The sequence below is a fragment of the Halyomorpha halys genome, unplaced genomic scaffold, assembly GCF_000696795.3.
Source record: "Halyomorpha halys isolate HHAL.00 unplaced genomic scaffold, Hhal_1.1 Scaffold71.1, whole genome shotgun sequence".
NCBI lineage: Eukaryota > Metazoa > Arthropoda > Insecta > Hemiptera > Pentatomidae > Halyomorpha > Halyomorpha halys.
Genome location: NW_027107476.1, coordinates 537,228 through 557,380, shown reverse-complemented (window position 1 = coordinate 557,380; position 20,153 = coordinate 537,228). Strand labels below are relative to the sequence as shown.

Below are 20,153 nucleotides of genomic sequence, written 5' to 3'. Positions count from 1 at the left end.
CTCGTTAACCAACAGTGTTAATAACTAGCACAATGGAATGATAGAATTTGAAGTTCTTATGAGGAGGAAAAACTCTAATATGTAGTGCAACGGCATGCTAGCAGAGAATAGGTAGACATGCTCTTGGCGATGGAATCCCTTCACTTACTGTCTTACGTTCCTGGGTTATATTAGAATTTCACAGCCCACCAACTTTCTCATAATAATTAATAATTATACTCTTATAATCTAACCGGACTGGTTCTAAGTATAATATCGAAACAAATTAATTCCAGTACTTATTTGAGGAAGTCTACAGAATAAAATATTGTAGTTAATTATATATTATTTCTTTTAATTAGATGACGAAAATTACACCTTATTTAAATTTATATTTACTAATAAAATTTTCAAAAGCGATAATAGTGAAAGACGCTTGTCATATAAAAAATTGTTCAATATTTAAACTATAAATTTATTACATTAGTAAATAACAAAAATTAAAAATTTTTAACATTAAAAAACCAACATTAGGAAATAGTGTATATGGGAACAATTCCGTCAGGTTGTATTGAATAAATTAATAAAAAGGGAAAACATACACTGAGTAGCAAATAAATAAAAAAAATAATAATAATAAAATCTCAGTTGTTTAGTGAAATATTATTTATTATTTCTGAGTACCATTATTTCGATAAAGACAATATAATATGAATAATTTAATAATTAGAAAACAGTTGAAAAATGAAACATTTTTGGCGTTCACACCGTTTCGAATAATCAAACCATTTTCTGGTATATCTTCTAACTAATCTATATCTGGCACAACTTCTAATTAATCATGTATTTAAATATCTCTATAAATAAATTAAAAATTCATCATCCTTTTTTATAATTTTATAAAGTGTTAATTTACCATGAATGATGAATTTCAATAATCAAGAAAATGGAACCTTGCGAAAGAAGATGCACCTGAAGATGGTTTGATTATTCCAAACGATGTCAACACAAACAAATAAAAATCAGCCCAACTTAATTTAATAGATCAATGTTCATTAATTAATTCGTCATTTATTAGTTCATGACTAATTCTTGATCTTAAATAGCCAGCAAATTGAGATATAACATTTTTTTTTTATTATTTATTTAATGTATTTTACAACTGTACAAAATAATACAATAAGTAAATATGTTGTATGTTTCATATACACTTGAAAATCTTGGGAACGAACCACCCATCGGTGGTACTTCAAACATTAATTTAAATTAGAAGGTCACGTGGTCATCTCATCTCGGAGGATTATCAGGGATTGTTAACGATGAAAGATTAAGAATTAATGGGTTAGGATGGTTTAGGAGTTTGGAATGAAAAGACGCATATCTGTTTTGGGCCAATTCTGCAACGAATGGGATGTTAAGGTCTTTGTGAATGAGTTTATTTGTAACGTAATAAGGAGCATCAAGGATTTTACGTAGGATTTTGGATTAGATATAACATTTTAAACTTTTTTTCTGACGTTTAACATTACCTATTTAATATAAAGAATTAACTTCGGAAATGCTTGTTGCAATGTGCTAGGATACGTATTCTAAGAAGAAATATATAAAAATGTACGGAACAACACCACCCGGATCATCTTATATTAAGTCTTTTTTATTTATCTGAGTATAGTTTGCAATATTACAGAAGAAGAAGAAGAAAAAAAGGTATATGAATGTACTTTAGTATCATTGTCGTATAAGAAGAACAGCTTTGTCATCAACGGAAGAGTGGGAGTTTGAAGAGTACTCGAAGCAGTGTGAGTGGGGTTGAGGATAGGTCACAAGATGCAGGTTTAACTACTGCTTCATGTAGAAGAATATTTTGAAGAACCAAGATTACCTTGCTGTTTCCACCCAATGGTTTTTAACGTTATGAATTTACAGTTATTTAATTGAAAAGTGTAGTCTCTGAAATATACATATATATATATATAAAAAATAAAACTATGAAAGAATTTCTTTGGAGATAATGGAACCAAAAATGTCAATGAACATTTATTTAAAACAATGACTTTATTTATGATTTAAATTTTATGATTTGTATATTTTGGTTGTTAAAGTAAAAAAAAAATCTCTTATATTCTACAAAAGTAGAGTTCATTCAACCTTAGTAAAAATTATAATCGATGATTGATGAATATTAGGCCATTTTGAAAATGAGTTAGTTCATAGTAGTTGGACCCTTTGGAAAATGTAATTAATTTACTAATAATCCGCCTCCCTCCTCATGAATCTCAACCCATTCAATTAACTAAGTAAACGGCTTATGTCCTTATTATTATTAGGGACTTAACCTTCGTTATTTAAACTTTGATGAGGACCTGGTTTTAAAAACTTTCATATTTTAAATAATCAGAAATATTTAAATTTAAATATCATTTAATTCTAACATCATATTGCTCATTTCGCACTCATGAATTTAGAGTTCATGGTTTGAATATTAGCTATATTGAATAAATATTAAGTTAAATGATTTAGAAAAAAAGTTCACGATGCTTATATTACTTTTCACTATCAAGTTAAAACGTAATTAAGAAATTAGGATAATTACATTATTATTGTTTTGTTTCGGAGCAGTCTATTCTTGACCGTACAGTGTGGTCAGCACTATGCACTCCTGAACCAGCGCTCAACCCACAAGTTGACCTCAGTATCTAAAAACCTAGTATAAAAATAAACTGACCAACATAATTATTTGAATGAAGTGTATCGATGAGTCCTTGTAAGACAAAAGTGGTGCTATGCGCGCACCACACAGCTTTCACTTATAATAAAAAATCGTATTTAAAGTTTATTCGAGGTGAAACTAACAAATATCGACTTCTTGCGAAGAATACAAGTTTAGCATATGATAACACAGCCGTGTAAAAATGAATGCTATCGGAGGAGATTGGGTGGTATGGGTTTTTCCGTTTTGAACTATATATTTTTTTCTTATTGAATTAGTAATTCAATTATATATTATTTTGTATTTATTCATTGTTTTTTAATTTTAATACTGAAACTGGTTATTTATTTGATAAAAGCAAAATTAAAGATACTTTAAAAGGAAGATTTTTAAAAATTCGTCACTTATACTATTTGAATGATGATGATAGGCCGTTTAATTGTTCATCAATTGAATTTGAGTCAAAATCGTTATTGGAGTTTTAAGGAAATTCTAAAGACGTGAAAAATCGATTCTCTAAGGTGTTATTTCCGGTTCCTCGCTGAATATTCCATTTTTGTACGACTCTCTGTTTTGAGCTGGACTGTTCAAACACACAGACACAATTTTGCGATGCTTGGTTATTTGGATTCAGTCGACCTCAAAACATTTTTTCTGTAAAATATTGAAAGTTTTCACGAACTTCCTCTTATTATTTATTCCATATATTGGAAAGTAAAATTAAAATTACATTAAATTAAAAAATATATATATATTTTTTTGAATTACATTATTTCTCACGACTGCCCTGATCTATTTATTTGATCAGTTTGGTGCTTAAAAAATTGGGTTTAAACCTTAACACACACACCTTATAAATAAATATAAATTACCACGAACAGTGTCAGACGGGTGCTAAGACACTTCGCCAGTGCACTTGTCACTGTTGGGAAATTTTTCAAACGTTTGGAACCCGACCAATTCTAGGTAGTTGCTATTCTATAAATGCAATGATCACCGCCGGCGAATACAAACGCTTCCTCTTGACTTTCGCGGTATCAAAGCGTGAAAACTCTAATGACAGTCAATAACCTAAGAAGCTCTCAAAGCGCCTGTGAAACTGGCGCGCAATGTTTACCCAATCAGCGATTCTACACCCCCCAACGAACCGTAACGAGCATTCTGACTCTGCAACAGCGGTCGGATGCAACAGGAAGTCTGTTTCTTCTGAGTCCTCAGGTACCCATTCTTACAGCGGGCAGCGGTACCGTCAGCTTGGAGTAAACAAGGCACACTCCGCCGGGGAGAGAAAGTACCAGGCCGTTACTGAAGGTTACCTAACACCTTCCTCTGCTCCGGATTAACGGCACACTTTTTATGTTGCTCGGGATCCCTCTTTGTTAGCTGGGGTCTGGCTGGTACCGCACTTCCGACAGTATGTTTGTAGTGTCCGGCGTAGAACAAGTAATCCATGAAATCGAGGAATTTTCTTTCAAAAGATCAAACATAAGGTTTTTTTTTTGGTGGTTTTTTTAATACCTTTATTGAAATTTACAACTGTACATTATGTAATACATTCAGTAAATTTGATTTTTGTTAAAATGGAGTGTTACAGACGTGTAGAGAAATTACCCATTTGTAGTACTCTAATGACATTTTACATTAGCAGGTCTTTTGGCCATCTTCTTTTCAGGCGCCTCGGAGGATTGTCAGGAAGGAAGAGTATACAAGGTTAAAAACTAGGGGGTTTGAGTGGTTAGGAAGTTTCTTGAAGGATTGATCTGGTTCGGACTAGATCGTTTACATAGGGAACATTAAGGTCTTTATGTATGATTTTCTTTGTGACAAAGTAAGGAGCATTGAGGATTTTACGAAGGATTTTGGATTGTAAGAATTGGATGCGAGAGGAATTCGAAGGTTTAGTGGAGTCCCAAAGCTCAACCCCATATGTCCAAATTTGCCTTATTACACTCATGTAGATCATAAACATAAGGTTATTTTGACAAATTAAAATTCTACCGCTAAAACTGATGACCAGGTGCAAATCTAAGAAGTTATAAGGTATTAATAGAAGCTATGAGATAATCGCAGACTCTCCCCTCTAAAGATTAAAGAACACAATAGAATTAGAAGAAGCCCGTTACACTTTGGAGTTTCTTATAAATGTATAAGGAGCCAAATAATTGAAACGGGGACGGCTCTTACAGAATTTTGACCAATGAAAACCAGGAAAAGAATAAACACCGCCTTTAAAATAGCAAACATTTGAAGCATAAGACACTCTAAGATCTCCGTAAGAGACGAACGACTTCTGGGCGAACGTCTCCCTCATGATCTGCCTTACTGAACAACAGGTCATTGCAGAAGACCTCCTATGAACTCAAGAGAGTATATAATTGAAAGTCCATGCATAGTAGAATTAAAATTCCAATTGTTTGAATTATAAATATTTCTATAAACGCTGAATAATTAGTGCAGAGTTACAAAAATGATTTGAATTTTATACTAAAATAAAATTTTAATGGTTAACGAATTAATATTAATGGCCAGTATATGAGTATAGCTAAATTGATAATCAATATTTACAAAATTAAATTATAAAATTAGTTATTTATAAAATAATAAATGGAATATGGTCCGGTGCGGTCAAATAAAACGTGGGGCGAAACGTTAGCTCAATTAAAATAGTTAATACTATTGGAGTTTTATTTGACCTTACCCGAACCATATTCCATTTATAATTACATACGGTCAATCAGCGATCTTCTAGTATTTATAAAATATATTGAAATTCAATATAAAATTATAATAATTTGGTTACAATTGGAGAATATTGTCATAATTATATTAAATAAATATTGTCTTAAGAATATTAAGTTCTATTTGTATTTTATACCAAGAGGTTATTCGGAAAAATTAATAAAAGATTTAATTAAGAGATAATATTATCAAGATTCAGCATTAGATTTTGATTTATTGTTTAATAAATGTTTCATTTAGTGTGGTACATTCCAGTTCTGTTCTATGGTATTAGGTAAATAAGATATCATTTTCGTAACTTTGGTCATATTAATTTTGATAGTTGTTTTAATAATTAATAACGCCTCCTCTTGTAAAATTTTATATTTCGAGGTTAATAGTTAACAATATAAAACTCTCTCACTTTTTAGGGACTTAATTACTGCTAGACCAACGAGCGAAAATGCTGTTATTGATGTGAAATTTTTGTTTCATTACAAAAATAATTATTATGAATTATCATTTGCACAAAAATTTGGATATCACGGAATCAGCCGTTCAGTGCCAGGTATAGTACCCACATTCTCTCACGAGATATTTTTTTATTCAATTTAACCGCGGTAATATCCTTTGTATGGAAAGTGAAAGTGACGAAATTAATTCCCCTATGAAGCAAAAGAACTTTGTCATTCATAGGAATTACCCTCAATAATAAAATAATAGCTCATAATACCACGGTCAATGCGTACGTCAAGTCGATAATTATCAATCACCTAAACATTGTAAAGATTTTACATCGTAGGATTAAGTAATCAGTTATAATATAGCACATAGTGCTGGTGTATCTGCCACTGGGCAGCGATAGTTCCTGCATTGCTGTACACTGTCAACGAGTAAACGGTCCTTTATATTTGTTTTACACCTTCAATTTTAACAAACACTCTACAGTACTATGTGTTAATACTATTATCGACTTATAACAGGCTTAAAACTAGTGATGATAACAGACATGATGATTTTTAAGGGAGTCTCATAAAGACTATATCATCAAATTGATGAAATCGTCAGCTCTGGGAATACGGTTGGGTAAAAAAAACTTGAAAATTGAGTTTTAAGTTTAAACAATGCCCAAAACTCAAAATAATCTTCAATATTAACTTAAGGGTCGTTTATAATTAAATTGTATTTCTTCCGAACATTTTCAAGAAACAGGGTGAAAACGAAAAACAAGTTGTTTAAATGGCAATAAAGTTTCATTTAAATAGGTTTTTTAATTGTTTAGTTTTCTTTGTCCTCCAATTTCCTTTACAAAACTTGACACTTTTTTCTGAACATTCTGCTTTTACAGTGAAAAAAATATATACAAATGTATGAATTTTTTCATGCTATTTCAATTTAACAGGAAAGCGTTTTGCTGTAACGTATCAGGGGACTTGAATGTATCATTTAACAAACTGATTTTTAAATAAATATCATTTAAAGTTTTAAATAATGAATATTTTATATAATTTTATCAGAAAACTAACAAATTCACATGTATCGATCCATAGAGAGAATTATAAACAGGAGATATATGGTACATACTACATGTAAACTAATTTCTATTACGTGGATACCGAGCTTAATAATTTTTATTATTATTAATAATAATACCGAGCTTAATTATTTTTTCAGTAAATCCAGAAAACGTTTAAGTGAATAAACGATGAAAACCTAATGTAATTCACGATGATATCGAAAAATTTTCTCTGGACTGATGATTTCAGGTTTGACCTACAATCGTCGGTTTTTGCATGTCACGATGTCTTTTTTTGCATAAAACACAACTCTCGATATCTTGCGTGAAGATATTATAGATCGATTCAAGGTAAGTCGAGTAAACTTGCTAAAATCTCGCGTTTTAAAAAAAAAATTTAGCCATGTTATGTAATTTGAAAATTTTTTGGCAGTCCTAAAACTCGACGATAGTAAAAATAAGTAAGGCATTCCCAAGTTAATCATATAGGAACCAAATCAGCAGATCTATATCTAACTAAAGCATTTCTTAGATAAGCTAGACCGAAGTTCACGATATCCCTTGAACTATCCAGGATTAGGCTGCAAGATAATTGAGATGAGATAACTTCGACCAAAACCTTAAAGCTCCTGGTAAGAATGCTGCCAGTTGCAAAATGAGAGAAATAAAAAATAGATAAAAATAAAACCATTCCCTCACCAGCAAAATTATTATCTCACGAATAAATTTGAGAATAATAAATATTTAAAAAAACTCTTATTTTATTTTATCTTCTAGTTCAGTCATGAGGAACCGGTCTTCCATAAGTTAAAATTCATATTATAATTTCAGTTTTATTTTTCCACTGAAACATTTGTAGTGTGTATGTGTGCAGTTCGTATGCGATGATGAAGTAGTTAATTATATGTTTAAATATATTTTTATTACAATTGATTTTTCCTATCATACTATCAGATCAAAATTAAATCACTGTAGTCTTTGATTTATGTATTTATATTCTGAACCTTTTGAGGGTAATATGTCCCCATGTTCAGTATCTAATATATTTCAGTATTATTGGGTGTGATATACTTTAAGATGCCGTAAATAATAGTCAACCCTCTCCTAGATACCAAGAGTGCTGAACCTCTAAAAAAGAAGAACCAAATATGAAAGAGTCAAAAAGGCTATACAAAATTGAAGTAATTAACCCCTAATAGTTATTAAAATATAAAGTTTGTTGAAATCTATGATATTACGTTTGCTATAAATTTTTATTGACATTCCTATTTCGTCAGAATGACAAGAGTTTTCGTCAATTATGTTCAGGCTTTTCGAAAATAATCAAGATTTTCGTTTAAAAAAATAGATATTTTATTTTTTGGAAATAGCTTAGAAACATGTATTAATTTAGTAGAAGACGTAGTGAGAAAAAATAAAACAGTAGAAAAGTGTTTAGAAATAATATAATTCGAGGTTTTATACTATACAAAAACACATTATTACAACGAAAAAATACAAAAATATTAGATTTTTTAGAGTGGTTTATTTGATTATTAACGCACACAATTTTGATCCATACATACTCTCAACATTTATTTTCAGAAATTCTCCAACGTTTCGCCCCTCAGGCCATTTTCAAGGAGACAACCTTAAATATTCATGTGATATTGTTTAAAAAAATGTCTGCTGGCTTATTGCCCATGTCATATATAACTTTTTATATTTTAAATCTAAAACTTTTTCACATAAATAATTGTTTCTTTTTTTAAGAATATGACATCAAAATTTAAGGCTGTTTCCTTGAAAATGACCTGAGGGGCGAAACGTTGGAGAATTTCTGAAAATAAATGTTGAGAGTATATTTGGAACAAAATTGTGTGTGTTAATGATACAAAAATATATTTTCCTTCCATTCTATGACGAAAGTAGGAAACTAATGTAGCATTGAATACAGATCCAAATATAATAAAATGTAATGAAAATCAAGACAGTCAATTATATATTATTAAGATGGTTAAAATTTAAATGCAAAATAAATTTTCAAATAATAACATCTTAGAGTGCTACCAATGGGTAGTTTCTCTGCACCGCTATATCACTCCATAATAACTTACATAAAGTTTATTAAATGTATAATTATGAACAGTTGTAAATTCCAATGAAGATAAAGAAAAAATAGAAAATAATCACCTATATTATGTTGTTTATGCAGACATTTTAAATGAATAGAGGCTTTTTTTTTTGTATTTTATTTTAATTTTCAAATTTTACACTCAAGTCTTAATAATTTTTTATTATTTATTTATTTATTGATATTTACAACTGTATAAAAAATACAAGCAAATTTGATCATAATGACATAATGATATGATACAGTATGTAGAGAAACATCCCGTAGTAGAACTCTAAATGGGCTTAATAATAAAATACTAACTTCTCACCCAATTATTTCATATTATTTAAAATATATTTGTAGTGATATCATATCGTCCACGGATATGAAGGTGCCGTTCATGTAGAAATCTACGTAAAATACGCAAAGTGAATTTAGTAGATTCAGTTTAAAATGCTACATACATGAGAAGTTGAGTGTTTGCGGCTTTAGCGCACTTGCTCAGCCTCCACTGGCTCGTTACCAGTGATGCGGCGAGAGGGATGCGCTGGGATCTCTTGAGCTCTGCTCTACCCCTCACACGTGGGGGATAGAGTGGGCTCAGGGATCCTCAGGTCGATTCTGTAAATATTGTATATATTATTTTATTTATTTGTTATTTTATTTATTTATTTTTCATACAAATAGCCTCATTATGTTCATCTTGTCTATTCTTTTCTTTGTATATATTTTAAGAGAGTTTTTTATTTTATTTCATTTTTTTTTTTTTTTTTTACTTATTTTATTTTAGTATGTATGAGATCATTCATCAATATTACCTATTGCCCACAACTGTGTGGCATATTGTAATATCTATCAATAAATAAATCTATTAATCAGAAAAAAAAAACATACATGAGAATAAAAAACACGTTAATGCAGCAGTTGATAAAGTAATATATATTTCATGTTATAATAAATTTTGACACCTACTGACACACTATAGATTACTGGGAAGCAACTTCGTCTTAAGATAGAAGATGATCAATAACAAGGTAGCTGACCCAGAAGGGGAAGTGGGCGCTAGGAAGACTTAATTCAGTCAAGGTAGCTCGTTGATTAACAAATTAATGAATATAATTATTTTAAAAAAGATAAACATGATGTTTAACATATTAATTATAAATACAGTAGATATATATTTCACATTGAATATTTACTTTCTATCTTCGATGGTCATAAAGATCCCTTCTAGATTCCAAGGGAATCTTTCCATTCATCTAATAATTGTATGGGTCGCATATGGACTTCGGGTATTCCAATATATTAAAAAAACTTAATGCTATAGACAGTAATCTAAATATACAGTTGCATAATATCCGTATAACCTTTGAAGACTATACTGATCATCAGACGCATCCAAAGTTCAAGACTTTAATGGCCCTTTTTTTTTATACATAATTTCTTCAGAATCCACTTTCAGAGTAGGTCGTTACACAACGGAGAGCAGCTTCATTCCCCCTCTTTTTATCAAAAGTTAGTGACCTAGCGATTGCAAAACACACGGTAGGTAGCATTCAGGATCAAGTGGTATTTTTAGATCCAGAATAAATTAGATGGAACATCTTCCTCATTCAGCAATCCAAGTCTACATGGGATTAGAAGCGAATGTACTAAGTATTATTAATTGATTTATTTTTTAAAAATTGTTATAATTTCGATTGTGAAATAATTTACTTTCTTATACCTGAAGGACGCGAGAGTAGGTCTACAGGGCTGTAAACGAGTATTTTTGACCTAATTTATTCTACACTTGTGTGCTGTATGAAGCAACGGTGCTTTTACGAAACATGGACAGTTCAGATTATTAAAATAAAAGAAAAAAAATTGCAATTAAAATGAAAAAAATCTATCATATTCGTTAAGGATTTGATGTGAAAAAATTGATTGCTATTTTTGATTTCGAATTAAATATCGCTATTTATAATCATAATAATTAGGAAGCACGATATTTAAAAAAAAAAAAAAAGACTTTGATTTTCCAAAGTAACTTTTGCCGAAATGAATGTAGCCTTTTTTTCTACCTTCCTTCAGGAGGAACAAAAAAGGGGAGGGACCGCTCCATTAGGGATTATTTTTTCAAAATTCAAAAAAACCACTAAATATACTGTTATGAGTAGTTAATAAAATTAATGTTTTAAATGAATTGAAGTCACATAGCGTTTTCAGAGGAGGAGGAGAGAATTATGAAATTCAAATAATTAAAATTTAAAAAAGTTAAATAAAATCAAGATTAAAAATCATCGAGAAAAGATGAAACTGACATTTTTCATGATATCAGGTCAGGATATTTCTCTAAGCGTTTTATAAGATAAAGTAACAAATTTTTTAAGTGATTATTTTTTAAAATGGAATAGTTTTTACATGTTTTGATCTATTTCTCAAATTAATTGTGGGGAATTAATGCAACTGTTGAATTGATCTAAATCAACATGCAACTAACATAGTAATGAATTCAACTTTAATTATGCATGTACTATAATAAAGCATAATTAATTATTTAGAAATAATAATATTGACGTGATATCAAGCTATATTGAGACCAGGCAATCATCGCCGATCACTCCATTCTTCACAACAAGCCTGATATTTTGTTTATTTCAAAGGGAGAAAAATGTGCAAATATTACTGAAACAGGTGTGTCATCGGATGACAACCTTCGTAAGGTGATTGCTGAGAGAATCCGGAAATATCAAGAACTAGGTGAAAAACTGAAACAACAATATAAGCTTGAAAGAGTCAGGGTGCTGCCGATGATTATCTTCAATTATGGTTCGATCCCGGAGATCATACTGCTGAGCATTTAAGACCCATCCCTTAAACATCCTAGTATAGATGCAAAGGGCTGTGTTGCTCGAGACTGCAAGCATAGTTAGAAAATTTATAAACATCAAAAATTGAATTTTTGTCTTGCCTGATCCTTGACCTAAGTCTGGGTTGTCGGCATTTTCGGCGAATGCCGAGAATGAGGAATAATAATAATCGTCCAAAATCTTCTTTCAATCAAATAGAGTAACTTGTAAAAATAAAATACTTAATTTTGAACCGAATGCTTGAAGTATTTGGAAAAATTAAACGAAAAAATCCATCACTCAAATTTCACTTACTAACCTACTTACGCTTCCGAGTTTTGTGTAGATTAGTGGGCTAGTGTTTAAACTTTCGATAGTTTTGTGATTTTCGAGAAAAAAAATTTAATCGATAAGATTTATTTGGTATTAAAGAACCCTTAATTGATCTTTAATTAACTGTTTTGGAGAAAAACAAATGAAAAATAGATTTTATAAAGTGGCATTTCTGGTCGGTCGATTTTAGCGATAAAGTTGCTGTCACATCCAAACCATATACACACCCTTCTTAAATATGCAATTTCAGTTTCTTACGACTTTACGTTTTTGAGCTAGTCTGTTCACGCAGACATTTAGTGAAATAGTACTAATATTATATATGATCGGTTTAGTTCGTAATGAGTTCAATCAAATGGAAGATTTACTGCTGACGAAGACATTGTGACCAACACTGTTAAAGAAGACAGACCAGTAGAAATAAAAAACATTTTTTTTCTTTTGGATAAACTAAGATTTAAAAGAAGATCATAATAAATGAATTTTAAACTTTGTTTCAGGATATTGTTACGAGTATTAAGAACAAAGCATTTCGTAGCTGGGAGGTTCAACTAAAATAAGTTTTAGAATTACCTTTTCGTGTAACAAACAGTTAATAGAAAATCTAGTAAAAAATAATTACTAAGTTGTAAATCCTACCTTAAAGTTCGGGTTACTTTGAGAGTGAGACACCGGATCGTGGAGAGATGTCTTGCCTGCAGAGACGGATGGCTAATTCGGACTGGTTATGGCCAGGAGAACGCAGGGGACCTGGAGGGGCCTATACTTGCGAAAGAACCAACTTGTCATCATCCCCAGCCTACGATCGCCTTTACTTCATTCTCGAGGATATCTTCCGAAAAGTCAAAGAAGAGGTTGTTTCTGGGCAAATGAACATTTGCAAGATCAATCTATTATGGCAATTTAATTTTTATAGATAAGACTTCGGCTACGTCGATTGATCTACCAACTAAAGCAACGCTATGATCCCCTTCAAAAATCTAATTAAGTGACATAATTGGAACCAATTATGAATATTATTATAAAAGGCATTGCTTTATTTTAAACTATTTTCTTGCTGATAATTTTATTGATGGTTCGGGAGGCGGTCAAGAAGGTGAAAATATAGCTGTAAAACTATTTATTTACTTATATTTTCATTGTATATAGTTTTTATTTCTATATACTTTATATATAGTTTGATATAGTGAAGCCGAGTGTTTGGGAATGTTATTGTATAAGTGAAAGAAATTTTTCTCGTGGTGGTCCCTCGGAATGAAAACTCGACCCTCCTACTCTTTGTTACCTATATGATAACCTCTCTGTTTGTCAGAAATATTCATGTGGATAGGAAAAAAAAAGTTTCTCTATTTTGACTTAAATAACTAACTTTGACCTAATCTATTTTAAAATTCATTTTACTTTTAAGTTATTATTGAAATTATAATTTCATAATTATCTATTATTTTAAGCTTGGTAACTTGTAGTTGTTTTTGATTCCAACTTTTTTATCGGGCTAAATAGGTAGTTTTTATTATGTATAGCACTAAAAAAGTTGTTTTTATATGAATATCGATGTAGATGCAACTGGCAAGTGATTGGTAGTTTATCATCAGAATACATTGCAGTGCAATTGCATAAAATTAATTAAACCATAATCATTTTTTTCAACTGGCTTGCTATTTTAGTGGATACCCCATCGGTTTATTTATACTACCGAATATCATTCTTTACAAATACTTGACAGGTTGTTTGAAAAATAGTTTAACATTAGTGTGGTGTAGGGGCACGCGAATTTTATTCGATTGATTAGAGATGAATACATTTGTATTCCTGAATTTTCTACTCGAATAATCAATTATTCAGAAAAAAATTACGATCGAATTTCGGAATACATAGGTATTCGCGAATTTTTTACACGAATAATCTATTATTCTAAAAAAATGCGAATAATCTTTTGTTCGAAAAAAATATAAGATTTACAATCTTATACATTTGTATTCGAACAATTGCACTAAGAAAACATTTTTTGGCGGCGGAGACTTTATGATCGCACCTAGATTTATTTTTACTTTTATGATTTCTAAAATATTAGGGTTCCTTTCTGTGTTTAAGGATATGCAGAAAATGAAAATGTGATCGATTTTATGATTGTGACTCGATTAGTTTTACCTTTTCTGATTACTAACATATTAAGATCCCTTTATATGTTTTAGAGCATGAAGAAAATGATAATGCTATTGATTTTAAAAGCGCGCATCGATTTTTAACAGAAAATATGAAAAAAAAAATCGATACGTGATCTTAATTTTATGGATCCCCTAAAACATAGCCTAGGACTCTAATATGTTAGAGATCATAATTGTGAAAATAAATCTATACGCTAGCATGTGATCGTAAAAGCAATAGCATTTTCATTTTCTGCATCTCCTAAAACATAGAAAGGCACCCTAACGTGTTAATAATCAGAAAATTTATAAAAATCGATATGCGATCATAAAATCGATAGCATTTTCATTTTCTGAATCTCCTGAAACATTGAAAGCGTCTCTAATATGTAAGATATCAAAAAACTTAATGTAAATCGATACATGATCTTAAAATCGATGGCATTTTCGTTTTCTACTCATCTGAAAATATATACATCATACATTCGAAATTGGAAATGGTAAAAAATAAGCGAATTTAAAAAAAATATTCTAATTAGTATTCAATTAAATCTTTATTGGAATAATTCTGTAGTCGACTAAATTTTTATTCGATTGAAATAATACTTCAAATATTCGAACACAAAAGTATTCGGATTATTAAGTTACATTTTGGTTGGAATAAAAGTTTACTCGTGTAAAAAAATCATGAATACTATCTCCGAATAAAAATATATTCGTCTCTCGTCAATCGAATAATTTTCGTCCAACTCTGGTGTGGAGCCTATTTTAAAACTCTTTTTATAAATATATTCTGAAGGAGTTATTATCATAAAGCATTTACTCCTTTTTTCCACCGATAAGCGAACCAATTTGATGTCAGATCGATGAATGAATGATGGCAGACGTGCGCCTCTCCACATCTTAGACTCAATGTCAGGTCTTTTTTTAGTCACCTCTTCGTATGAAAGTTAATTTGAAACGTTTTGTCGATCCTTTTGTGTTGGTCATAATAGAGGTAGAAATCCAGTATGTGTTGGTTCAATCATGATAAGTGGTCATGTTATTTGTTATTTCGATATTTCAATTATGTATTGTTTTAACATTTCGGTGTCATTCTACCTTCCCAGTTTTCCTAATTATTGAAAACTGGATATTCTATTAAAAAACTTTATCTTGTGAAAGATATGTGATGGATTAGTAGATCTCAGTGTAGTAAAGAGTTTTGTCTATCTTGAGTTTTTGTATGGAATGAAAATATCTTTTTGATATACACTGGCATATTTACCCTTCGGATTCATAAGATTAATTCGTTAATTAAATTTATTTCCACAGCCTGAAATATAAGAAGCATGACAACTAGGCCTCACGCTTTCCGTTATTATGCTCGCGTGTCACAATAGTTAAGGTTATCTCATACGAGTTATTATTAATGAGGCACGATTTACGATCTGCGGTAATACCTTTACGATGAGTTAGCAACAGTCCGGTTCCACGAAGGCTGGAAGAGAAAGTTCCACGCCATCGACCACCAAACCATTATTAGTCATTGGAGAGGCCCGGAGGTTCCGTATGTCCCGGCTTGCAAGAAGTCCGGAAGCCATTTAGTATGACAATATTATTCGCCTATATTAATAATCAATTATTCAAGAAAAAAAATCGAAGAGTGGGGTGAATAATACGGAATAAGGCCGCGTTACGGCTAAAGTAATATTAACTGCGCAGAATGTCATAAAAACGAGAAGACCCCCAACAAGGAGATACGTAACACGAAATGAGGAGGAGTAAGAGTGAGAGGTGTGGAAGTGATAATACTGTCATCCATATCAGCACTCTTATATAACGCGGAATATTATTCTTTTAAAAAATATATTACTTTTTACTACAGTAGTAAAAAAAATAACGTAATTAAAGTTTATTCCTAAATAGATATATCCCACTAAGGGCACAACAAAATTCTTTGGATTCTTGTTTGCAGAGGGTAACTTTTCCGTACTGATTATTGAGCGGGCGTCTGGTCCTTCTGGACAAGGACTTAAGAATGCGTATCTATACTTCCTCATACACCTGCCACTAACTAACAATCTACTACCAGTGTTTAGTAGTATATTCCAACTCAGGTATTTATGGAGAAGAGCAAAACCACTCTGTTCATTGGTCTGATCGGAATGAGTCACCTCTAATAGAGTGGTTCTTTCTCATGACTCATTTTACGAGTGATTAATTAATAATGATACCTAATGCAGTAAAGTAAAAAAAAAAAAGGTGATAACCTTCATTTCTGTTCCACGGAAAAAAATTTCCGTCCTAAATCACTAATTACTCACCAAACAGAACTAGTATACTTTGGTGAAGTGCAGATTGACCATCGGTTAGTAATAAAACCAGAAGTTAAGACTATTTCAGTAGCTGTAAAATACTAAGATCGAAATCTTGGTGACTTACTGGAGCTGTTTGCAACCAAATGAGCTATTCTGAGGATTCACAGAATTAGTGATTTAAGAAATCAAGAAGAAGCAAATTATCAGATATTATATTAGAAAATATGAATAAGAAAATACATTTTTCTAGGAGGACCGGTATACTGATGAAACCAAAGCAATACGGGCCTAATTTTCGGCGTACAATATATATAAATATATGTATATATATTTTTTATACTATTATTCATATAATATTTTTTCTATGGACATATACACGAGACGTCAAAATGGCCCCTTCTGATTTTTAGGTCGTTTTTACTTACCTTTAATTATTTTGTAGTAGGTGCCATTTATTTCATTCATTTATTACCTACCATCCATAAATAAATGAATGGTCAAAGTTTATCAAGAATGAAATTTGAATTCAATATTCTTAATTATGTTACTGTCCATACCTGACCTAACGAAATATTCTTAGGAATACATTGACGAAACAATTATTAATCCTAGCTGAACAAGAAGTAGTATTAAGAAAAAAAAAAATTTTTTTAATGAAATTAAAATTTTTGAACATTTTTAACAACTGTGGGATTAGCAAGAACTTATGTTTCCAGAGAATAGAGAAAAAGAAAAGTTTGATTCAAGTTAAATCTTATTTCGGTTAGTGAAATTAAAACTAAAACCGAAATCATGGTTAGTTTTGTTTTAGTTCTTCCCTATTTTTTTTTTCATTTTTTTTTTTTTACACTAAGAATGAAAGTTTAAACTTAGTTAAAATTTCTAACTTTCTATTGCCCTTTCTACTCCACCCTCTCCCCAAATAATAAATAAAGTAAACTACGAAAGTTCACAGATTATGCAAGATTACGTTAATAGGGTGGAGGAGGAGAGGGAAATCCAATAAGATTGGGTTCATTGATAATATTTGTGGAGGGGAGTTTAGCGTCACCTAAGTTGGGTTCTGTTACAACCACAGCGTATTGAAAACTGTGTTTTTTAAGTACATCTTAATAATTTATGTTTGTTATAAATGGTGAAAAAACGTATTCAAGACGAGGATAGTTAATAATTTTTTTTTCGGTAGCTTTGTATACCTATATTAAATAAGATTTGTATTGATTTATTTTTATATTAAAAAATCTGTTTTGTTTTTTTACTGATTTCTTATAATTACTAAGATTAGAAATCGATTAACTGTCCAGTATTTTCATAGTGACTGAGCGGAAGCTATTGATCCATTTAATTAAGAAAGAAGAGGAATTTCTGGATGGTAACAGAGAAGGATGCCTGGTTTAGTTATTCCGGATGGATCTTTAACTTTAAGTCCTTCAACTCCAAATTTCTAAAATAAGACATCTGAAAATGAATTATGTTTATTATTTTAGCAGATAAATAATAATAATAATAGACATTAAAAGATTCATTTTCCATTTGAGTAAATTTTGAATTATTGTAAATGCATTACCTCAAGAGTTTCATTGAAAATCCTATAAAGCCTCTGACTGAATATCAAATTAATTTATTGGGTCTGCCATGAAATAAATGTTTACTGATCCAGGTGTGAATCGAACCCATAACTGATATGAACAATGATTACCACTGGACGGCATACGGACCCTGTTTGTGGTGCTGCTTGCGTAGCGTAGGTTGGTGAAGTTGCGCAAACCATATAATTTATTGGATTATTTTCATTGAAAATTAAAGTTCTAACTGTTCAACCGAGGAAAATTCTGATTACTCTTTTTCGATGCGTCTTCTAATTGTACGAATTAATTATTTAGGGTATGAATATTAAAAATCAAATTGATACCATCTAAACGTAGTATTCCAATTTTGAAAATGAATTGAGCAATATTTATCACTGGGGAAATAAATTCGATAATGTTTTTTTATTTATTCATTGAAATTTACTATGAAGTACAGCAATTAAATTCTATGTGAATAATGATTTTTAATGACATGAAACAGATTTAAGGTGAGACCATTCTTTTGTAACACTCCAATAATATTCCTACATAAGGAAGATTCAATCTCTTTCTAACGCTTTTAGGATTATCTTTTAGGCTGTGCAATTAATTACAACTGCCAATACATTTTTCGTACTTGTTTGAATCGTTTAAGTTGGATCTCGAGTCCGAACCCAATACTCTACATATTTGAGTTGCTGATTAATTTTCACAACTTGGAAATAATTTAATCTACATTTTAACTACATTAAAAGTTTGTATATATTTTAATATAAATCAAAAGACTTCGTAATTTCAATAACCTTCAGTTTAGTAGTGGTATATATTTTTTCTTATATCCTACATTGTGAGGGAATAGTTTCATAATAGTAAAATTCGGATTTCTATATAATATTAAGCAGAAAATATAGTGTTTCTAAGAACATTGTAATAGGAAATTCTAGCAAACGAATATGTAAGATTCGTCCTTTACCTCATTATATAAAGAACACAAGTGCTCTGAAAGTTTAACGCTAGCGTTGTTGTTCCTGCTTCCTTTAGATAAGAAATCATAACTACAGAGAAAGTACAACTTCCTTCAACTGCACGTCGTACTGGAAGGCATACGGACCCTGTTTGCGGTCCTGCTTGCGTAGCGTAGGTTGGTGGAGTTGCGCAAACTATATAATTTATTGGATCATTTTCATAGGAAATTATAGTTCTAACTGTTCAACCGAGGAAAATTTCGAATACCCTTTTTCGATGCGTCATCTTTAATTAAATATTTAGGGTTTGGATATTAAAAACCAAATTGATACCATCTAAACGTAGTATTCCCATTTTGAAAATGAATTGAGCAATATTTATCAATGGGGAAATAAATAACTTCGATAATGTTTTTTTTATTTATTCATTGAAATTTACAACTATGAAGTACAACAAGTAAATTCTATGTGAATAATGATCTTTAACGACATGTTACGGAGGTGAAACCATTTTTTAGTAACACTCTAATAATATTCCTACATTAGGAAAATACAATCTTCTCTAACGCTTTTAGGATTATCAGGTATTGAAGCGGAAGCAAGGTTAGAAAACAGTGGGTTTAGAAGACTTTGAGGATATTAGGAAGTATTTTGGATCGTAAAGATAGGATGGTTTAGTGGAGCCCAAAAGTTCAATTCCGTAAGTCTAGTTAGTTATGTAAATAAGCATTTTGTAATTGTTTGGAAGCTTGAACCATTTGATTAGTAAGTGTTGCGAAAGTCGGAATCCACAGGAAGTTTCTTTTCTTTTTAGGCGTGTAAGACCTTTACAAGATAGTAGCTTACCCAAATGTCGTTCTAAGTAACGGATCTGTTTGACAGGAATGAGTGGATTATTATCAAAGGAGATTATGAAACCGTCGAATTTGGTTACGATTTCTCAATGTTGGTCTTGTGTTGTTTAGTGATTCGTAGGTTATATATATATATA

The 20,153-nt window shown here is 30.7% G+C and overlaps 1 protein-coding gene across 2 annotated transcripts in view; it reads right to left on the bottom strand.

Annotated features, from left to right (window-relative positions):
• The window catches only part of LOC106692764 (uncharacterized), a 152,578-nt gene that overhangs the window by 76,716 nt on the left and 55,709 nt on the right, over positions 1–20,153 (bottom strand). The window contains exon 1 of one of the 2 annotated variants that reach the window (XM_014438890.3): positions 12,822–12,911. The exons of the other annotated variant lie outside the window; for it this stretch is intronic. The gene's annotated coding sequence lies outside the window, so the exon portion shown is untranslated. Of the gene's footprint in view, positions 1–12,821; positions 12,912–20,153 lie in introns of those variants that run through there. 2 annotated transcript variants of the gene reach the window in all.